Source organism: Rosa rugosa, chromosome 3 (genome assembly GCF_958449725.1).
Source record: "Rosa rugosa chromosome 3, drRosRugo1.1, whole genome shotgun sequence".
Classification (NCBI taxonomy): Eukaryota; Viridiplantae; Streptophyta; class Magnoliopsida; order Rosales; family Rosaceae; genus Rosa; species Rosa rugosa.
In genome coordinates this window covers 6856066-6866067 of record NC_084822.1, presented here as the reverse complement: position 1 = coordinate 6866067, position 10002 = coordinate 6856066, and the positions used below count along the sequence as shown (strand labels likewise).

The following is a 10002-nucleotide window of genomic DNA, read 5'->3' as shown; positions in this document are numbered from 1 at the left end:
CCTAATAAGATTACAAGAGATGTAATGAATGTGGAATGTGTTGAGTTGTGGAGGAGGCATTCCTTTTATAGATGAAGGAATGCTTCTCTTTTACTTGTTCTTCGATGTGGGACAAGCAAAGTTACTATTCTAGTCTATTTAACATGCAGAAAGCCATGTTGTGGAGGCATCTTGGCAAGGGCGGGAAGGTGGCTTCCCGGTGGCGGATTTGCGACTTCCGGATACCGCCGCGTAGCCTGAACATAGGGCTACACGATGTATGTTTCGGTTGGGCCTTGCCATGTCTTGTGGATGTCCCAAAGTGGGTGTTACTTATGCTTGGTGACGTAGTAAATACTCCATATTATTGGAGGTATGTACAAGTCCCCGAAGTCCCCGAGTAAGAGTAGCTTCTTGGTTGGGGAGTTCAAATCATGAAGTCATCAAGCATAAGTAACCGGGCGGTACGGAGCCCCTACAAGTCCCCGAACTCCGTAAGCAAGAAGGGACTCGTTTAATCCTGCACAATGAGACAAAAAACACGCATATGTAGAATGCTTGTTGCAGTGATATGCGTTGGCATATATAAACGTATAAGCGAATGGCGTCGAGGACGATCGATTATGACGTTCAATCTCGAGAGCGCGTATGGCCGTGTGAGCATATGGATTGCATATGATAAATGTAAGTTGTATGAGCGCTGCGAAGATAAGCGTTTGTAGCGTGTAAATGATGAGTACGTGAACGCTTGTGTTGGTTTGGTTGTCGCTCGTATTAATGGAACGCGAAAAGAATTCAATTTGTCGGGAGGGACAAATGGTAGAAGAATTCCATGTTCCATTAACGTGTGGTGTGTCGAGTAGAATGCCGGGAAGGCATGAGCGGGAAGCTCAAGGGGGATGAGCGAAGTAATCATTGCTTCTGATGCTGAAAATGTACAGAGCACTAGAAAGCAATGTCTTGGCTTGTGCATAGCCTAGTTTGTGCCTCAATTGCTTTTCTACATTTTTGAAATAACTAAGCTGAGTTTGAATGTCTATCACCTGGGATGAAAAAGAAAGAAAAATTAATGACCCTTTTCACTTGGGGATAAGTAACTAAAGGTATGGGATAAAAACAAGAGAAAAATTCAGTCACCGTCCCCAAACTATGCTGCCAAGGCCAATTTGATACCCGAACTCTCAAAAGTATCAATGTAATACCCAAACACGTATTTTGACATCAACGTGATACTTCCGTCAAAAATTCCTAACAGGGCCGTCTGTTTGCTGACGTGGCAAACACGTGGGTCCTATGTGATATTTTTATCAGGGGCAGAATAGTCTTTCACTACTAAGTAATTAAAAAATAAAAAAATAAAAATAAAAACACAAAGCTCTCTCTCGCTCTCTCTCTCCCCCCACCACCCCCCCCCCTCTGATCGGCGACTCCTAAACCCCAAAAACACCAAAGCATAGAGCTCCTCCATCTGTCTCTCTCTCTCGCTCTCCCTCCTCTAATCGGCAACTCTCGTCTGGTTTGATTGGGGAGGGTTCTAATTTGGCGATCACCGAGAGGGCGACGACGAATTTGAGGGCCTCGGTGATATTTTCTGGCGGGAGGGATTGGGAATTTGAGGAAGACTTGGAGGAGTGAGAGGAGAGGTAGGAATTAATGGAAAGTGGGTAAAAAGGTGAGAGAGAGAGAGAGAGAGTGAATTCGGGAGAACCGACTCCAGCCCCCCCCCCCTCTTTCTCTTTCTCTTCCCTTCAGACCCGGAACCCATTTCCGGTGGAATCACCGCTGCCGGCCTCATCACCGGCTATTAGAGGATCCTCTCTTCCTCCTCTTGCATCTAAGGTAAGATTTCTGAATTGGGTAGCCTTGATTTGAGAAGAAATTGAAGAGGGATTTCCATAAAAGGGGGAAATCGGAGATTCCTTCGATCTCCGGTTTCGGGCGGGTTCCGACCGGATTTCTTTGGGATTTTTGTTGCTGGGTCGAAGCTAACCTTCATCCCTAACCTCTTGCAGCTTTTCATGATCGGTGGAGGAAGATTTGAAGGTGTTTGAGAGTGTGAACAGTGGCGTGAACAGTAACTGACGAGTTCTTGGTTTTTTTTTGTTGATTTTTCCAGCCAAATCGTTGAGAATTGTTGATTGTTGCAGGTATAGAAATTGTTGGGTGTATTGTGGAGATGATTTTGAGATAAATAGGTTGACCAGAGGTCGAAGTTGGTAGGGCCGGTCTTTGTAGAGGTCGAAGTTGGAGATGGAGCCTCTTGGGCCGCCGCTGATTCCGTTGGAGGAGCGACTGCTGGCGAAGCTGGCGTCGGAGTCGTGGTGGCGGAAGTGGTCGAACGGCCTTGATGGTAGCGGTGGCCGTGGGTTCATCGACTGCTTGGGTCGCCGGCTGCCTCTGATATTGACCGTGATAGTTTTTAGGTGGGATTCCAATTTTGGGAGTGGAGATGGGAGATTGAAATTTTGGATTAGAAGTTGAATTGTTTGTTCTTGTTTTCTCAATTTGAATTGGATTAGAAGTTGTCAAATTGCTGCATTTGCATGTAATGTGATATTCTTGATGTTGGGGGCGGTAACTGTGGTCGGGGCCAAGCTCGCGTTCGAGGCCGAAATCAGAATTCATTTTGGGGTGAGTGGTTGGTGGCTGGTGGCGGAGCTTGCTTCGGAGGTGCGGCGGTTTAGTTAGAACAGAAGAAGAAGAAGAAGAAGAAGAAATGAAAAGAAAAATAAAAATAAAAATGAATTAACAAAAACAAAAGGGTAAGTTGGTCATTTAACTTCTTTTTTTGTCTCCACGTGCTTGCCACGTCATCAAATAACGGAGCCGTTAGGAATCTTTTACAGAAGTATCACGTTGATGTCAAAATACGTGTTTGGGTATCACATTGATACTTTTGAGAGTTCGGGTATCAAATTGGCCTTGGCAGCATAGTTTGGGGACGGTGACTGAATTTTTCTCTAAAAACAAAAGGTACATTAGTACAAGTATGCCATATGAGTAATGCAACTTAGATGAAGGAACCGTACAAATACCTTAGATCACAAACCAAGCCTTGATGAGTTTCATTTTAGAGCACCAGCTCCCCTAGATGCAAACTTCACTCCATAAACGTAGTTATTTAAACCGGTTTGTAGATATGGTGGAATCAACGGCAAATTCGTCAGCTGCAGCAATCAATTTTAACTGGTGACCGATGAAGTTAAGAAAAACAGCACATTTTAGTTATGGCATATGTGACCGATGAAGTTTAGAATGAGACGCTCATCAGTGTATCTTCTTGTGGGATACCCGCAATAGGTTTCTCCATATGGCCAATAGTTGACCTGAGCCGTCTTGGCACTGTTGATGTAGTTTATTGTTTCTAGCATCAAATGGTGAATCCCCAAAAACAAACAAAGGCTTGTGGGCTCCTTTTGAAGAGAGAAGTGAGCAAGGCAATTGCTAGGAATATCAATGCCAGCAAAGACGGACAATACAGAACTATAACAAAACCATTAAGTTGCCATGTATGGTAATTAAATTGCTTTTAGCCTATTATGAGTTAAACAGCAATTGTTCTTTGGGATGGATGGAATTGGCTTCAATGCTTTCATCCTCGAAACTCTGTTACTTTATGAATTTCTTCATGTTATGTCACATGAGACAATTTCGTATACATGTATAAGCATGCAAGCAAGTTTTGAAGTATTATAATTATTCACTCATTCTCCATTCCAATCCAAAATATCACCAGAGATTAGGGTTTGACAGCCACAGATTAATTAACATAGAACAGAGCAAACCACACATCCCTAAATGAGAGAGAAAATTAGGGTTTTCTCCACTTTTCCATAGACAGACACTGACACGATTACTAACATAAAAGTAAAAACAAGTAAACCACAGATCCATATGAGAGAGCAAAGTCTCAGATCTGGGCCCTCCAGCCTATATTAATATATACTAAACCACGCAGATCTAAGATGAGAGGAAACACTAGGAAACATAAAAGAAATAATCAACCACGGATCGGATCTCTGAGAAAGATGTGGGCCTCAAGCTCCTCAAGCTCCAGGCCTGTCACTCACGAACAGTGGGGCACCACCATTCCTCAGAAGCCGGCGGCCCTTGAATCGGATCTTCTTCGCTGGAGCTGCTGCATCGGGAACGGGAACGGGAACCACCTTCTTCTTCTTCTTCTCCTTCTCCTTGGGAGGACGTGGGTCAGCCTTCACCTTGTCAACCGCGTGCTGGTGACTAGCCAGATCAGCCTTCTTCTGCTTCTCATCTTTCATTGTGCGGAGACCTATCTCTGTATTCCCCATTTCCCCAGAAAATTTCACTGTTTCTAATTTCCTTCCTCCAATTCACACGGCCCGAAATAGCAGGCTATTTATAGAGACTGTGGTGAAACCCTAGTGGGGTAGAATGGTAATTCTCACTTTAGAAATGTCTGGAATCCCACTGGGAGTAGTGGGCTTCTCAGTAATTCTCAGAGCCAAGGCCCAAATAAATTACCAATCTTAAAATTGAAACAAATATTAACATAGAAATAAATGCCAAACAAATATTAACATAGAAATTTAACTACAAGCCGAAAATAGCTCAGATAAATAAATCCCCTCAATCCTCTGAAATACAAAATCACCAAAACAAAATAGCTCAGATCAAAAATTTAACTACAAGCCGAATTCAATAGAAATAAACCCAACTCAACTTCAGGCCAAAAAAGAAAACGAAAACAAAAGGGCAAAAAATTCCGTTGCCTTCAGAAATGCAATGCAGAACACGGCAGGCATTTGAATTATCCAATCCCTTCACCAATATCAATCTGAGAAACTACAAAAAGGCAGAGCAGGACAAAAAAGATTAAACTTTGATAATTCAGATTCAAGGGAAGAAAACCCCTCCAAAAAGCTAACAAAAGCCACAGCAAAGCTTCGCAGATTTGAAATTCAATTGAAACTAAAAATCCAAATTCAGATTCAGTTCTAGAATACAAAAGCTAAACCAAAAAAGAACAGGGGGAAGAATGAGAACGAAATCACAGAGCAGAGAGATGGGGTGCAAACAGAATCAATAGTCTACCTTGTTTTCCTATGTGACTGTATTCCGAAACAAGACGGGCATGCAAAATTGATATCCTACTTCAAGCCCCTGAACCAAAGATGATGGGAGTCCAGGGATGCCAATGATCCTCTGAAATACAAAATCACCAAACCAAAATAGCTCAGATCTAAAATTTAATTAAAAGCCAAATTCATAAAGAAGGGTTAACTCAACTTCAGGCCCAAAAAGAAAAGTGAAACCAAAGGAGAAATTTCCTTTACCTTCACGAATGCAGTGCAGGACTTGGCAGGCATTTGAATTCTCCACTCCATCCACCAATATCAATCTGGTAAATCAAATAGGGCCCAATTAAATTTCAATTGTAAGAATTCATTTCACCAAAGCACAAATCTTAAGTCACACATAAGCTAAGAAATGGGAAAATGTTTCAAAAATTTGCTGTCAGACTAGACACTAGCAAAACCTCCACTTAGACGATTTTTGTTAACAAAGAAAGACATGTATGAATAACTTGCGATATTAAGCACATGAAAACTTGGATGACCAATTCTAAAAGAACAAGAAAAAAACATAATTGCCTCTAAGGAAACAGAGGAGAAAATAATGTCAACCACAAAGTGAGGAAGTCCCCTACTGGACATAATTGAAAAACAAAAATAGATCTTTGATCTGCAATGATCGAGGGATGGCACAAAAGATTTAAAATTTAAAGCTCAAAATCTGGCAAGACCCTGAAAAAGACTCAGAATTGAAACTTAATTGAAATCAAAACTCAAAATCAGGCCTAGAAGAAAGTAAGAAGCTAAACCAACAAAGACCAGAACCAATTCTCAATATAGACACAGAACCAGACAACAACAAAAAAGAACAGGGACAAATCCCATAATTTGATCTCTGTATTTGAAAAAGGAAAGACAGCAAAACCAAAAAAGATTAGTCTAGATCTTAAACCATGTTGAAACCCATAGCAATACAACAAATAGAAGACAACCAAAATCCATCGTGGTTCTACGAAAGGTAGAGCAGGACCCAAAAGATTCAAACTTGAGAAAAATCGAATTCAGAAGAAGAAGAAGAAGAAGAAGAAGAAGAAGAGGAAGAAAAAAAAAAAAGACCCTCTAGAAAAGAAGGCAAAACGAAATTGCTCCGATATAAAATTGAATTGAAACAATACATCCTGATTCAAGTTCAGGGCCTAGAAAACAGAACATAATAAAAAAAACAGGGGATATACCAAGAACAAACCATTAGAAATTCTCCACAGAAGAACAGAGCAATTGGGGAAACCCTGTGAATTCAAATCTATAGTTATGGATCTGCACACAACGGGATCAAGGCTAGCAGAATTGACTCCCCAGTTATCAAATCTTTCGACCATCTCAAAAACAGAGAGGGAGATCTAAGAGGCAGAGTTGCAGAGAAGACAGAGATAGAGAAGGAGAGTTTGACAAAGAGATAGATAGGTTTGCAGATTTTGCTCTCTTTTTTCTCAGAATTGAAACTTATTTGAAATCGGAACTCAAATTCAGACCTAGAAAAAAGTAAGAAGATAAACCAACGATCATCCAGAACAATTCTCAATGAAGACAGAGAAGCATAAATCTTTTGACTCAATGTTTCAATGTTTGTTGTTAGACTAGACTGCGGCAAACCTCCACTTGGACAATTGTTTTTAACAAAGAAATACGGGTATGAATAACTTATAAGTGCATGAAAATATTGGATGACTGATTCTAAAGAGAAAAAAAAAAAACTGCCACTAAGAAAACAGAAAGTCTACCACAAAGAATGAGAAAGTCTCTTACTGGACGTAATTAAAAAGGAAAAATAGATTAACGAACAGATCTTTGATCTGCAAAGAACAAGGGAGGGCACATCAGATTTAGAATTTAAAGCTCAAGATGTGCAGAAGACCCTGTGAAATTTTGCTTTCTTTGTTCTCAGAATTGAAACTTATTTTGAAATCAGAACTGAAATGCAGACCTAGAAAAAAGTAAGAAGCTAAACCAACAATCATCCAGAACAATTCTCAATGTAGACACAGAAGGAGACAACAGAGGAAAGAACAGGGGCAATTTCTATTATTCGATCTCTCTAGTTGAATCTGTGTATTCGATCTCTTGATCTTAAACTAAGTTGAACTCATAGTAATATAGCAAATCCATGCCAAGAATAAAGATAATCGAAAACCAAAATCCTCAATATATAACAAAAAATAGAACTTTAATCTACAAAGCACAAGGAAGGGCCCTGAAGATTTAAAATGTGAAGGTCAAATTCTAGGGAAGAACCCTGGAAAACAAAAAAGAGAGAGAGCAATATTGCTCAGACTTGAAATTTAATAAAAACCAGAAATCAAATCCAGGCCTGCAAAAGATAAGAATCTAAACAAAAAAAGATGACCAAAAACAATACTCAAAACACAGAGAGACAGCAGGGGAAAGAGCAGGGACTAAATTGCCAATTCAATCTCTGTAACTGAAAAAACAGAAACAGAATACCAAAGTTAATTGCTCTATATCTTAAATTAAGTCAAAACCAACAGTACTATAACAAATCCAGGCCAACAGAAAGAAGGTAACCAAAATCGATTATCAAAATACACAGAACAAATCTTGCTTCTACAAAAGGCAGAGCAGGACAAAAAAGATTATAACTTTGATAATTCCGATTCAAGGGAAAAAAACCCCAATAAAAAAAACTAACAAAAGCCACAGCAAAACTTCGCAGATTTGAAATTCAATTGAAACTAAAAATCCAAATTCGGATTCAGTTCTAGAATACAAAAGCTAAACCAATAAAGAACAGGGAGAAGAACGGGAACGAAATCACAGAGCAGAGAGATGGGGGGGGGGGGGGAACAGAATCGATAGTCTACCTTGTTTTCCTATGTGACTGTATTCCGAATCTGGGGCAGCAAGACAGTGCAAAATTGAGATCCAACCTCAAGTCCAGGGATGCCTATGATGCTCTGAAATACATAATCACCAAACCAAAATAGCTCAGATCTAAAATTTAATTAAAAGCCAAATTTATAAACAAGGGTTAACTCAACTTCAGGCCAAAAAAGAAAATTGAAACCAATGGAGAAATTTCCTTTACCTTCACAAATACAGTGCAGGACTTGGCAGGCATTTCAATTCTCCACTCCCTCCACCAATATCAATCTGGGAAATCAAATAGACCAATTAAAATTCAATTATCAGAATTCATTTCACCAAAGCACAAATTCAATTATCAGAATTCATTTCACCAAAGCACAAATCTTTTGACACAGGCGAAGTTTGTTAAGAAATGGGAAAATGTTTCAAAGTTTGCTGTCAGACTAGACACTGGCAAAACCTTCACTTGTACGATTTTTGTTAACAAAGAAAGATAGGTATGAACAACTTGCGATATTAAGTGCATGAAATCTTGGAAACAGAGGAGAAAATAATGCCAACCACAAAGTGAGGAAGTGACGTAATTGAAATACAAAAAACGGATTGAAGAATAGATCAAGTGAGGGCACAAAAGATTCAAAATTTAAAGCTCAAAATCTGGGGAAGACCCTGAAAAAGACTCAGAATTGAAACTTAATTGAAATCAGAACTCAAATTCAGGCCTAGAAGAAAAGTAAGAAGCTACACCAACAATGACCAAAACCAATTCTCAATATAGACACAGAACGAGAAAACAGAGGAAAGAACAGGGACAAATCCCATAATTTGATCTCTGTATTTGAAAAAGGAAAGACAGCAAAACCAAAAGAGATTGCTCTAGATCTTAAATCATGTTGAAACCAATAGCAATACAACCAATCCAGACCCACAAATAGAAGACAACCAAAATCGATTATCGAAATAGACACAAAGATAAATCTTGGTTATACGAAAGGTAGAGCAGGACCCAAAAGATCCAAACTTGAGAAAAATCGAATTCAGAAGAAGAAGAAGAAAAAGACCCTCTGGAAAAGAAGGCAAAACAAAATTGCTCCGATATAAAATTGGATTGAAACAATACATCCCAATTCAGATTCAGGGCCTAGAAAACAGAACATAACCAGAAAACAGGGGATGTAACAAGAACAACCATTTAGAAATTCTCCACAGAAGAACAGAGCAATTGGGGAAACCCTGTGAATTCAAATCCATAGTTATGGATCTGCATAGAGAGGGATCAAGGCTCGCAGAATTGACTCTCCAGTTATCAAATCTTTTGACCATCTCAAAAACAGAGAGAAACAGAGAGGGAGATCTAAGAGGCGGAGTTGCAGATGAGAGAGAAGGAGAGTTTGACAAAGAAATAGGTTGCGCAGTTGCTAGTTAAAGTAAAAAGCCTGGCCGACAGGATTTAGGGTTGGAATGACTAATGATGGCCTGATTGACTTTTATCAAAACGACGTCGAATTGAATTTTTTTTTTTTGAACAAATTTGTCAACAATACAATCAACTCAATTAATATTCAGCGATCTTCTCAAAAAAAAAAAATTAATATTCAGTAAAATTCTACGTAAAAAAGACAAACCACTACCTAAAACAATTACAATGAAAGATAAAAAATACAATCAAACCATACATTACCTCCAAGTAAAGTAACGTTACAAAACAATTTCTATCAATTTTATAAAAATCAAAGTGACCAAAACATAGGATCATAATTGCTACTTCAACAAGACTAAGCGTCAAAACATGTTGAAGAAAAAGTATCAAAATCAGCCAATGTCTTGGGACTCTTGGCATACAATAGCATGCCATGACCCAAATTGGAGTTTCGTCTACTTCTGCAAATTCTCGGATTTTAGAATAGCAAAGATCAATATAAACACAGAGAGAGAGAGAGAGAGAGAGAGAGACAACATGACTAAACCTCTGATTTAATATCTGTGACTGAAAAAACAAAGATGGAATACCAAATTAGATTGCTCTAAGTCAAAACCAATCGTATATGACAAATCCAGGCAAACAAAAAAAAAAAGTAACCCAAATCGA

At 39.1% G+C, this 10002-nt stretch overlaps 1 long non-coding RNA gene across 2 annotated transcripts; it reads right to left on the bottom strand.

Annotated features, from left to right (window-relative positions):
* Window positions 1-4502: 4502 nt before the first annotated feature.
* LOC133739988 (uncharacterized) lies at window positions 4503-9326 on the bottom strand. Of its 2 annotated transcripts, none has more exons than XR_009860950.1 (6): window positions 9103-9326; window positions 8134-8198; window positions 7910-8002; window positions 5292-5356; window positions 5050-5160; window positions 4503-4800 (listed from the first exon to the last, which is right to left on the bottom strand). It is a non-coding gene; the product is annotated as an uncharacterized LOC133739988 (long non-coding RNA). The 2 variants fall into 2 exon arrangements; XR_009860951.1 differs by having other exon boundaries at window positions 4503-4792.
* Between the last annotated feature and the right edge of the window lie 676 nt (window positions 9327-10002).